This window comes from Procambarus clarkii, chromosome 41 (assembly GCF_040958095.1).
Source record: "Procambarus clarkii isolate CNS0578487 chromosome 41, FALCON_Pclarkii_2.0, whole genome shotgun sequence".
Lineage (NCBI taxonomy): Eukaryota > Metazoa > Arthropoda > Malacostraca > Decapoda > Cambaridae > Procambarus > Procambarus clarkii.
The window spans coordinates 18,313,424-18,326,825 of NC_091190.1; the positions used below are offsets into that span (position 1 = coordinate 18,313,424).

The following is a 13,402-nucleotide window of genomic DNA, read 5'->3' on the forward strand; positions in this document are numbered from 1 at the left end:
AGGGCCTAGATACATTTCTTCCATATAGATAGGTAGACTGAGGGAGAGCTGCTTGCCAAGAGCCCTATCAGACAGGCTTCCTATTCCTCAACCCTCCCTAATATGCCACATCCTGGTCAGGACAACTTGCTCGAATGTTATTCTTGGTGTGACTCGAGAACTGACCTCGAGGCGGGGCATGGGCATGGATTATCTCCCTGGGGCACGCACCTCCCTGCCCCAGCTCTCTCTCTCTCACATAATCTATCAAGGGTCTAACATGAGGTCATTGTGCCTACCAGAAGCGTATATGTCCAAGGCTGGCCACCTGTCTGGACCATTCAAATGTATAAACACGTAATTAGTCTATTAAAATTATATATAATGCTACAATTATAAATTAATTTGTTCATGGTCATTCGTTTATCAGTATTTTAATATGAGGTATATATACGCATGTATGTATACGTTGACGTACACATATATGATTATGTGTATAGAATGATTATGATTATGTGTAATCATATATGATTATATCTAATGGAATGCATTAGTAAGTGATGTGGTGGAGGCTGACTCCATACACAGGTTCAAGTGTAGATATGATAGAGCCCAATAGGCTCAGAAACCTGTACACCTGTTGATTGACGGTTGAGAGGTGGAACTAAAGAGCCAGAGCTCAACCCCAGCAAGCACAATTAGGCGAGTATATGAATGAATGCACATGTACACTTTCAAATGAATTAAGATACCTTGAGATACACAATGACTTAGTTTAAATAGTTTAAACACATTATGGTACTGATTTTGACATGCTGATGTCTGGAAGGGAGAGGGGGTGTGGGGGGTTATTGTCTGAGGTGGAGGACCAGAGGAGGGGGTCAGTGGAAGGATGGTGGCTGGAGGGATGCCATTGTTCTAATGGTTATGAAAACAATTATTGATGGCAGGAATTCAGTGGGTGTGTACTTCACCCGCACCATCACCATACTGTGCCCTGCTACAACCCCCCCCCCCCACTCCACCCATGCTGTGTGCGGCGTATTACACATTATGGGATAACCGACTGTCTGTCCATTCCTGTCTGCTCGTTATGCTGCCCTTCCTTTTGAAAATTGTCTGCTTTATCGACTTCCTTCAAGACCACACATTAGCCTCTTATCACGCCCTCTTACCACTCTCAGGGAGCCGGCTCTTCTATACAATAGTTACCACTCAGTCCCCAAGGTGAAAGTGTGTCCGGGCATATGACTTGTTACGTGTACTTATTTGCGATTCGTTTGGGCTGTCATGTGTGGTGATTAGTGTTGGGTAAGGCTAGGCCAGGTCAGGTTAGACTAGGCCAGGTCAGACTAGGCTAGGTAAGGCTAGGCCAGGTCAGGTCAGACTAGGCCAGGTCAGACTAGGCTAGGCCAGGTCAGGTCTGGCTAGGCCAGGTCAGGCCAGGCTTGGCAGGGTGAGAGAAGTAAAGCGGCAGGTACTTACGTTTCCGAGAAAGTAGCGGCGGTAGTATATTGTTGATTTAGATTCGACGACATCCTGAAGCTAGTTAGTGGCGGCCTCATCGCTCTCGAACTTCTTGTTGTTGTAGGGGATACGAGGCACACCCAATATCCCCCTTACATTGATCACATCGCACACTAATATTTTTACTATTTCCGACACCAGATTTGTCTGTTTCGTATATGTATAATTGTTCAATATTAAAACCACAATAGAATGCTCTAAGTACTTTCGTATATTAATACATCTTCAGAAGGAATGGTTCGCTCTGAAGATGTATTAATATAAGAAAGTACTAAAGGAAATTCCTGTTTCAATTCTTCCTTCGTGGTCTGACACTCTTATTATATATTGTATATACTGAATTATATATACTATGCTTATATATTTTATTAAATATGACCGAAAAAGTAAGATTAATAATTCTAACACGAATTTTCTCAATCTTTCGTACATTATGCTTCACCCTAGTGCCATATCTGAACTTTTTCAAGCTTCGCCTTGTGCTTGACAAGGTACGGACTCCATGCTGGGGCCACATACTCCAGGATTGGTCTTACATATGTGGTATAGAAGGTTCTGAATGATTCCTTACACAGGTTCCTGAAGGCTGTTCTGATGTTAGCCAGTCTCGCATAATCACACACTCACGTGTGTGTGTGTGTGTGTGTGTGTGTGTGTGTGTGTGTGTGTGTGTGTGTGTGTGTGTGTGTGTGTGTGTGTGTGTGTGTGTGTGTGTGTGTGTGTGTGTGTGTGTGTGTGTGTGTGTGTGTGTGTGTGTGTGTGTGTGTGTGTGTGTGTGTGTGTGTGTGTGTGTGTGTGTGTGTGTGTGTGTGTGTGTGTGTGTGTGTGTGTGTGTGTGTGTGTGTGTGTGTGTGTGTGTGTGTGTGTGTGTGTGTGTGTGTGTGTGTGTGTGTGTGTGTGTGTGTGTGTGTGTGTGTGTGTGTGTGTGTGTGTGTGTGTGTGTGTGTGTGTGTGTGTGTGTGTGTGTGTGTGTGTGTGTGTGTGTGTGTGTGTGTGTGTGTGTGTGTGTGTGTGTGTGTGTGTGTGTGTGTGTGTGTGTGTGTGTGTGTGTGTGTGTGTGTGTGTGTGTGTGTGTGTGTGTGTGTGTGTGTGTGTGTGTGTGTGTGTGTGTGTGTGTGTGTGTGTGTGTGTGTGTGTGTGTGTGTGTGTGTGTGTGTGTGTGTGTGTGTGTGTGTGTGTGTGTGTGTGTGTGTGTGTGTGTGTGTGTGTGTGTGTGTGTGTGTGTGTGTGTGTGTGTGTGTGTGTGTGTGTGTGTGTGTGTGTGTGTGTGTGTGTGTGTGTGTGTGTGTGTGTGTGTGTGTGTGTGTGTGTGTGTGTGTGTGTGTGTGTGTGTGTGTGTGTGTGTGTGTGTGTGTGTGTGTGTGTGTGTGTGTGTGTGTGTGTGTGTGTGTGTGTGTGTGTGTGTGTGTGTGTGTGTGTGTGTGTGTGTGTGTGTGTGTGTGTGTGTGTGTGTGTGTGTGTGTGTGTGTGTGTGTGTGTGTGTGTGTGTGTGTGTGTGTGTGTAAAATATACACTGAGGACAGGCAGCTTGTGCATGTCTATTCGTTAGGTGTATATCGAGGTCCACCTCCAAGGTCGAACTACTGACCTCCACATTCACCCTGGGCACAAGTAGTCTCGAACCACTAACCCCAGGAGCAGGAGACAGTAGTTCTATTAACTACTTTACCTACAGCATAAAGAAGAATTCCAGAAACAAGAAATGGCAGTTGTTAACTGCTTCTGGAATCCTTCCTCGAATGTAGATGTTGCAAGGTTCTTTGATTATGTAAGTTAACAATAAAGAACTAGATACAAATTAAATGTGTGCTATAAAATATGTGTATGTGACATATATTCATATAAGCACAGACGTTGCGGTATTCAGAGTAAGGACAGTTTTTCCTCAGACCCATGCTCACAGTTCCTAGAAACCAGGACAATTTAGTAATCATGCGAAACTGCGGCATCTCTTACCGAGTCCATTTTGAACAAAAGGTAGTGAACAAAGATATCGAGTACATACAAGCAAAATATATATTCAGGCATTAAGTGTGCAACTTCATCATAGTGAATAATAATAATGGTTCTGTCAACTATGGGTTTCACAATAAACTAAAGGTAACAGGATGAGCATGGGTTGCACAAACTATTGGTAACAGGATGGGTATGGGTTGCACAATAAATTAGGATGAGTGTGTGTGTGTATATTATAAATATATGTGTGTGTGTATATATATATATATATATATATATATATATATATATATATATATATATATGTCGTACCTAGTAGCCAGAACGCACTTCTCAGCCTACTATGCAAGGCCTGATTTGCCTAATAAGCCAAGTTTTCCTGAATTAATATATTTTCTCTAATTTTTTTCTTATGAAATGATAAAGCTACCCGTTTCATTATGTATGATGTCAATTTTTTTTATTGTAGTTAAAATTAACGTAGATATATGACCGAACCTAACCAACCCTACCTAACCTAACCTAACCTATCTTTATAGGTTAGGTTAGGTTAGGTAGCCGAAAAAGTTAGGTTAGGTTAGGTTAGGTAGGTTAGGTAGTCGAAAAACAATTAATTCATGAAAACTTGGCTTATTAGGCAAATCGGGCCTTGCATAGTAGGCTGAGAAGTGCGTTCTGGCTACTAGGTACGACATATATATATATATATATATATATATATATATATATATATATATATATATATGTCGTACCTAGTAGCCAGAACGTACTTCTCAGCCAACTATGCAAGGCCCGATTTGCCTGATAAGCCAAGTTTTACGAATTAATATATTTTCTCTAATTTCTTTCTTATGAAATGATAAAGCTACCTATTTCATTATGTATGAGGTCAATTTTTTTTATTGGAGTTAAAATTAACGTAGATATATGACCGAACCTAACCAACCCTAAATATTCTTTCTTTCAACCTTTCAAATATTCTATCTCTAATGCTAAGTATATTTAATTCTTTCCGCATGTTGAGAACTTTGGTAGTTATAGGACAGCCAAGTATAATTCTGAGTGCTTCATTTTGCATTTTTTCCAGTCTATCAATACTTTTGCCATTCTGCAGGACCAAAGCTGATGCATGATAGTCTATCAGAGACCTTATATACGCTAAATACATCATTCTTGCTATTCTAATATTAACACCATATTTCGGGCTGTACCCCACTACAGTTCTGAGAGCCTTGAGTCTGTCTCTACATTGTTGATGTAACTTATTGACTGCAGTTGAGGTACAAGGGACAGAGACACCAAGGTATTTGAAAGAAGAGACATAGTCTATTGGTATGTTGTCTATCTTAAGTTTTCGTGGTCCACTTTTGCGGTTGCCAATTTGTCTGTTAAATACCTTAGTTTTAGTAGCGTTGATTACAAGACCAAGGCTCTCACAAGCTGTATGTATACAATTTAAGACTGTTTGCATTTTGCGGTGGGTTTTAGTATGTACAAGGATGTCATCTGCATATCTGATAGTGATGTTTGCCGGACTAGTTGGGATTGATTTTAGTAAAGCATTAATTAGAACATTAAACAAGGTAGGACTAAGTACTCCTCCTTGTGGGGTGCCTAGTTGCATTACTTTAGTTTCACTCTTGTAGCCTTGGAACAGCGCAGAGGACTTCCGGTTGGTAAGATAGCCTCGTATCCACTGTAATAAATGTCCCCCTATATCCATTCTCGCTAATTCATACATAATCACTTCCCTATTAGCAATATCAAAGGCATTTTTTAAATCAAGAAATGTTGTGTACTTGTGCCTTTTATCTCCATGAACAGTAAGAAAGGTTGTGATACAGTTGTGTACACTTTTACCATGTGTGAAACCATTGATATCAGGTGACATGTGCTCTTTAACTCTATACAATAATCTATTAAGCACCATTCTCTCAAAGAGAGAATGGTGCTTAGTTGATTGTCTACTATTCTCTCAAAGGTTTTGCACATGCAACTGGTCAGTGAGATGGGACGGAAAGCATCCGGTTGGCCAGGCTTTGGTACAGGTACCGTAAGACTGGTGGTCCATGATACAGGCAACTGCCCAGAGACATAGCTGGCATTAAACAATTCTAATAATGGGTTACCGGGTACACGATGTAGGAGTCTTAGAATATCATAGGTGATACCGTCCTCACCAGGAGCAGTGCTACTGCCCCTGGAGAGGGCTGCATCCAATTCATAATCTGTATATGGAACATCACATTCATCATGTTGCTTGCTCAACATGAAATTTATGAGAGAATTTCTGTCTGTGGACCTCGCCTGCAATTTCTCCCCAGTGCTAGCTGGTAGCATTCCAAGGCTGGAAACCTGAGCCCATTTTGCAATTAACTGATTGGCTTTCTGTAGCGGGTTTGGGTGTGAAACTTGTCTACTATTTTTACCAATAATTTTGTTTATGCCTTTCCAGGCTTTGCCCAGGGGAGTATGCAGGTTAAGTCCACTAACAAAACCCTCCCATTCATTTTGTCTCAGTTCAGTCATTCTCTCCCTTGCCGCTGCAAGCGCGGCCTGAAACAGTTTTAACATTTGAGGAGTTCTAAGGCTCTTATATGCTTTACCTGTCTGTCTAGCAATTGATTTAAGCTCTTTCAGTTTAGCATCATCATAGTACTGGTTGTGTCTGACCTGTTTACCAGTACTTCTTTTTGTTTGGCGTGACTCACTATTTTTGATGGCCTCATAGGTATATGGGTACATCCGGTCTCTTACCCTCGACCGCGTCGGTACCTTTATGGTCAGGAAGCCACGGATATTTACAATGGGGCTCGGTCAGTCAATATGATTCCTTTGACATCACTCAACTTATGTATTCTGTTCTCGCATTGACAATTTGAATGATATCAAGAATATTTTGAATATCTCTGACATAGATGGTGCTGTAGTTGATTGTTGTTCATGACCTGTCCAGTGGGTCGAGACTGGTCTCATTAGCATCTCTCAGATTAGTGGGAAGAAATTCTTGCTGCAAGAATGTGTGTTCTCAGAGCTAACTAGGGTAACTAGAATACTTATTTCCTAAATAAATACTTTAATTGTAAATATTTGAAAATATATGGTATGTTTCCGAATTTCTGACGATATAAAACATATTGTGGTTTATAATTAAGTTCTTAATAGTGATCCTATCCTGCATCATAATTTACATAATATCTACTTCTGTTTTGTGTATTAAAATGACTACTTTTTATGTTAATTTATTTCTGTAAATGATGATGATGATAAAGTTCAATAAATGTAAGTAAGAACATAAGAATGAAGGTAACTGCAAAAGACTTATTGGCCCATACGAGGCAGCTCCTCGTATGGAGCTGCCTTTGATAAGTAATTACCAAAGAAGGCACCAAGCCGGGAAGGCTGTGTAGCACAATAAAATAAGTCTACTGCTCCTGAAGAGGACGGTATTACTTACAGTTTACTGAGATTAGTCTCACAAGTACCAGGTAATCCACTTTTAGTGTTGTACAGAATGAGTTTAAGTGAAGGAGTATTACCTGATGATTGGACAGTGTCATTGTTCCCATCCCCAAAGCACACTCAGATAATTATAGATCCATATCTCTAACATAATTTTGTCTATTAGCACAGTTTTCGGCGTGAAGGCATTGAGTAGATCTCGGCAATACAAGAAGTTTCAAGCTAAACTTTCTAATATGCTACACTCACCTGAGGTCCGTAGAAGAGCGAAATCTGATTATGCATTTTGGTTCTACAAGGTAGCCAACTCCATCAAAATATTAAATATGTACCCAACTCAATTAACGATTAATCAACCAATTACTCCATGGGATAACTTGGATCTAGCAGTTGATTTTGTAAATGCACCCAAGAAAGATAATGTACACTCTACATTATTAAAACAGTTAACACTGAAAAGCATCACTGAGAGTACTCAGGGTATGGGTAACGATGTGTATCAGTGCTATACCGACGGTTCTGTAGAAGAAGGTGGACGATGTACCGGATGTGCATGTAATATATTTGAACAATCTTCTCTCGTACATACATGAATGAAGCGCGTCAATGATTGGGCAAGTACAACTCAAACCGAACTTGCAGGCATATACCTTGCCACTGAATTTTTAAAACACAAAGGCAGTCGACTTATATACTGTGATTCGCAGAGTGCACTCCTGGTATTGAACGCACATAGTAGTGACACCCAGAAAATAGTCAGTGATATTCGAATGAATATTTTAGCTGCCAAAGAAAAGAGATTTGAAATTAAATTCCTATGGATACCATCACATGTTGGCATCTCAAGGCATGACACTGTTGATATGCTTGCAAAGACAGCCTGTAGAAAACCAGTGGTAGAAATTTATATGGGTGTTTCATTAGCAGTGACAAAGAGAATACTTAAGCAAACATCTAATGAAAATCTCACCGACCTAACAAATTCACAAAGACCTGAAAATTGTAGCATTAAATATTATGATAGATATCGTGCGGAGACATTCACATACAGGATTAATGGAACAAGAACCCAGCAATGTGATGTTATAGTGGCCATAATACGCTTGGGATATAGACGTATCTGGCAGCTTTCTCAAAACCCAAATGTCGAGTACACAATGTGTCAACTTTGTGAAAGAGAAAATATGCACTCCCTTGAACATTATATTGTAGAATGTCCCATACTGACTGACTTTCGCCCTCCTGGGCTAAGGTATGCTGAACTGTGTAATTACTATTTGAGTACTGGAACACTTGATGATATATTGAACTTGTACCCTAGATTGACCATGTAACGTATCAATTATACAATGAATGTATGTGATGTAACTCTATAACCTGAGCTTGTGAAAGCACCTTAATCACCTTCAGTGATTAAGTGCTTAATTGCACACTAGTTTCTCTATCAGTTATCTCACCTTGTCAGAGTAAAAGAGACAAATATATGTGTATGTATGTGTGCATATATGTATGTATATATATGTATATGTACGCATACGTCTGTGTGTGTATGTGTATAAAGTATATGTGGAAGCTGGTCAGAATTCAATTTCACCTTTGTAAATGGTCACTGCTTGCATCACAAGCGGGGATGTTTCTGGCGGGGGAGAAAGAAACAATTGCGCAGCGCGTCCCGCGGCGTTGCGCGGGCAGTTTGGGGCCGTATAAATACGGGCGCACAACGGGGCTCCGCCTCACTCTGCCTGCCCTCGCCGCTGCCCTCGCAAAACCCCACCCTCCCCCCCTTTTGCAAGCGGCTGCTTTTGTACCCCCGTCATGCTTTGCACAGTTGTCCCGATTGTCTCCCCACTGCATGTGGGAAGGGGGGTGCAGCGCCGGTCCCCAAGTGTCCCGCTGTCCGCAGCTAATACTTTGCCCAGTCTAGGTGCTAGTAAGCCCTACTTGTAGTCACACCCCCTTCTCCTTATCCATTAGGTCTTTTACGGCCTCTTGGCCGGGTACATTACGTGTTATGTGGTCTCTCACTTATTAGTTATTCTTTGTGTCCTGCCTGTTATATCCTAGTGTTATATAATTACTACACATTTGCACTCGGCCTTAATTCTAGTACCAGTTAACCTTTAGGTTTCTGCAGAATTAGTTTCCATGTCACTATAGGCTAAGGTCTCATACTTACTACGGGTGTACCTTTCAAGTTAAATCTAGTCCTTGGAATTGTTACTGTTAATTCTTACTTTATATATTTACTTTATATATTTACTTTATATATTTTAATATAAACGTTATATATTCCTTAAATTATATTTGAAACTTTGAATATTTACATGTTTAATATTAAGTTTTATATAATATCAACTTTGTTAAGTCTATAATATAAACCGTGTTTAATATAAACTTTATATAATTACTTACTTTATGTGAACTTTATATATTTACATGTTCTGCAGAATTTAATCTTCAATAAACTGTAACGCCCCATACTGCCAGTATCTTTCTCCCCCTGGTCAGAAAATGCACGTTAATGACACTATGTAAAAGACACATCGAACACTTTATGTAGGGCATACGTAAATCTGTGTATTTATGTATTTACGTATGTAGCTTAGCCTAGCATTTTAAAAACACTACAATCACCTTATGTGGTTGATTGTTCAATAAATCCCTGAACTATATGTTTAACAAATCTCTAACCCTATCAATGGAGTTAGTTAGTTTAGTTCTTATATTATGCACCCTATACCCATCTTGTGGGCGGTAGTGGAAAGGGTTAGAGTCCATGGCGGACTGAAGAAAATGTATATATGCTGGTTAGCATTGTTAATGTGTGGCCACGTCTGTGGTAGAAAATAATACAAAAAATCAAATAAAGGTATTATTGAAACTTTATAGGAAAACATTAAATCCTAAATATATCTTTAATATTATACTTGAAATATTGTATACTTTGCTCTCTCCATCGTACTTCTGCACCTGCTGGCAAGTGGTTCGGTGCAGTGTGCAGGTGATGTTCATTACTGGGTGAGCTGGCAGGTGGTGCTCACCTGCCAGCTCACCCAACGAAAATTTGGTTTTTAATACACTTACACATTTATTGGGTCTTTCCTTCACCTTCATTCAAGCACTAGGGTATTACAGTAAGTGTTTTAATTATAATATTTATTAACGTTATTATTTTTAATTTTTATTATTATTAGTATTATTATTAACAGGAGAGGAGTGTGTGTGTGTGTGGGGGGGGGGGGGGGTATAATGGTACACATGTCCACATCCCAATGCCCGCCCTTCCAGGACTGGGGGTGCGGGGGTGTACAATAAACTATACCCACATCCGGCGGCAGCTTGTCGAAGGCGGAAGTGTAGCCTAGACAATTTGTCATGATAATTAGTGATGACTCTTATTTTGATTATGGGTCCGTAATCCAGTTAAGCTTTTATTCTTAATTTATATTACAATGCTGGTAAAATACACTTCTTGATGATGAGTATGGAGTACAAATGAACTCATTGTGTACCCAAGTTCAAGTTCAAGTATGTTTATTGAGATAAGCAATAAATACATCTCGAAGGGATAGAGTAGCTTAGGCTATTTCAACCCCCCTCTAATTCAAGTCCCTCAAGGGGCGCACAAATACTGTGACTACAAATAGACAAATAACATTACAAGAATCCAAACAAGAATTGTGTACCCTATACTCACAGGATGAATATAGGGTACACAATAAACTACCACTCACATCATGGGTATGGGTTGCACAAGAAACTATCGCGCAGAGGATGAATATGGAGAGCAAAGTAAACAAAGATTCACACGATGAGAAAGGGTTGCGCAATGTCCTATGACTCACAGAATGAGTATTAGCTGCACAATAAACTACAGGTCACAGGATAAGTATGGGTTGCACAATAAATTACAGGTCACAGGATGGGTATGGGCTGCACAAACTACCGGTAACAGGATGAGTATGGGATGCACAATAAATTACGGGTCACAGGATGAGTATGGGTTGCACAAACTACTGGTAACAAGATGAGTATGGGATGCACAATAAATTACCGCACAGAGGATGAGTATAGGGTGCACAAACTGGTTGGGTAAATGGAAATGGTTGGGTACATTTCCTTTCACCTAATGCGACTATTCATGTGTCCGGACACCGGCGATTGTGTGGTATTGGCTATTTATTTAACCATAACTTTGCATTCATTTAATAATTATATTAAGATATGTTTTCCTTGAAATGTAGTTACATTATCGTCTACATGGCTTTATTCTGACATAAAGACCTATGGCGTTACTTTGCATATATGCAAAGTAATTATAAAATTGATTGGCTTGTGTGGAGGCCTTCACACTCCCTGAGCGAGCCATCAAGTAACTATAAAAAGGCATATATCTTAACTTTCAATTCAGTTATATTTATGCCAAAGTATTAACATGCAGCTTATATTTATGTCTTTATGATGACATAGAAAACTTCGTTTATTACAATATCTAGATTAAATTAACATTGATCTTCGGAAGGTCATAGTTCCCATATCGGTAAGGAGAGCGTCGGCCATGAAGCCTTGTTTAAAGTATGAATATTTTTCCTCTCTAATAAGGTATAATCTCTGTGATGGATTCACAAGAACTATTTTATATCTGCCTTTCTGATAACATATACAAATATAATCTTTATTTGTGAATATTTGTTAATTAAGCAATATATCAGAGGGCGTGTAGGGTTCGGTGTTCAATGAACGAAAAGGACTGGATCACTGTGTACAGGAGGCTGATATGGCAGCAAACACTCTCCTGGCGACCATATTTCTTGGATAAGTCGCTCCACACAATTGTCGCTTGGACCGTCGACTTCCTATGGCGTCACCTCTCACATATTTACGTCTAATTTCGTTATGAAATTAGATTATTTCAGAGTAAAAATAGGTTTGATCATGTTCTATGTGTAGCACCAACATTATAGTAAGTAAATATACCATATTTCTTCATTACTTACGTAATGCTAGGACGATTTGGGTAGTTTTGGCCTGATTTGGGGTGATTGGGGTAATTCTATGGACCGCCTGCCTCTCCTGATGAAAGGCAAGTTATACTATTAATTCGTTTTTCTGATGTCTTTTTCCAAGGTGTCTAGTTTCCGTTGCCTCAATTTATACTGCTCTTCTGTTCTACGATCTTCCTAATGCATTCATATAACTTTGCACTTACTGAGATTGAACTCTGTATATATTAGCTATTTGTGACCACCTGTAAACTGTTTACATCCTGCTGCAGTATGAAGTTTCTTACTGTTTACATTCTTCTCATCACCAAATTCTCATCTGCAATGACATACAAAATCAACTTTTATGTGTACGATATTGAATAAAACATAACGGAAACAAAAGGGGACCCCAAATTAAGTCTGCATGTGTTTTATGTCTCAAATTGAGGCTGCATGTGTTTTATGTCTCACACAAAAAGCAGACAAATTTAGCATGCATGACATAGTAATGTTCTACAGTTAAATTTTAGTATAGGCATTGCATAAATAGATTTTAAAAGAAAAAGAATTTATAGAAGAATTATAGGGTTCACCGTCGTAGAAACAAGTTTATTCTCTACCCCTGTAATGGTTAGCACCTCCCTGTATGCCAAGGACTAAGGGGCCATGAATGTCTTGAAACATGAATCAGCATTTGGAGTATTGCAAGGAAAAGGCAAAAGATGATAATTATGTAGTTAGCAAAAATTCCCGTTTTGGAGACAAGTGAAACTACCAAAGGAGGCCTGGTCGACGACCGGGCCGCGGGGACGCTAAGCCCCGGAAGCACCTCAAGGTAACCAGATAGCAAAGAATAATTATATAGTAAATCTGACACTGAAGTTAAATAAAAGTAGGGCAACAGCTTCAAGCTTAAACCACAGTGTAGGACAGAAAAATGTTTCTTTCCCCATAGGGTTATAAATCCACGGAACCGCCTACCCGCCGAAGCCGTAAATATCAAGACATTACTTCAGTTCAAAATTCAGTTAGAAAAAATCCTCAGGAACAAAGGGGGGGGGGTGACCTTTGACACGCCACGGTCTCCTGTCCCTGTCGAGGCCACTAGAGAGGGAGTGTGGTTCTCAGGTTTGTCTAACAAGACGAACATCCACAATTAATAAATAATTCCATGAAAATCTCGTCCCCTCACAAACGCACATCGATCGTGGAACCGCAGGCTCCACAGCCCACAGTGTGTTGATAATTTGTTTCATGACTTATCGACCTTTAAAGTGAGTAACTTGGATAACAAGAAGAAAGCATTTGTATGAAACGTGGCATTCTGCTTAGCTGGAATAGTGTACAGGCCGGATATGACGGCCGTCATTCACGTAGTTAGAACTGGAAGAACCTTGCCGGCAGCCTCTGTGACACACCACATGGGGTCCGCGGCCAGATGCATGATTATTTTCAATACTTTGCTTCAAACTAAAGAGTAAGAGAAAGATTTT

The 13,402-nt window shown here is 39.8% G+C and overlaps 1 protein-coding gene across 8 annotated transcripts in view; it reads right to left on the reverse strand.

Moving 5' to 3' along the window:
- The window catches only part of LOC138373292 (uncharacterized), a 294,206-nt gene that overhangs the window by 12,546 nt on the left and 268,258 nt on the right, over window positions 1-13,402 (reverse strand). Inside the window, exon 1 of one of the 8 annotated variants that reach the window (XR_011231117.1) lies at window positions 1,465-1,825. The exons of 6 other annotated variants lie outside the window; for them this stretch is intronic. The gene's annotated coding sequence lies outside the window, so the exon portion shown is untranslated. Of the gene's footprint in view, window positions 1-1,464; window positions 1,826-13,402 lie in introns of those variants that run through there. One more of the 8 variants, XR_011231116.1, reaches the window with a different exon arrangement.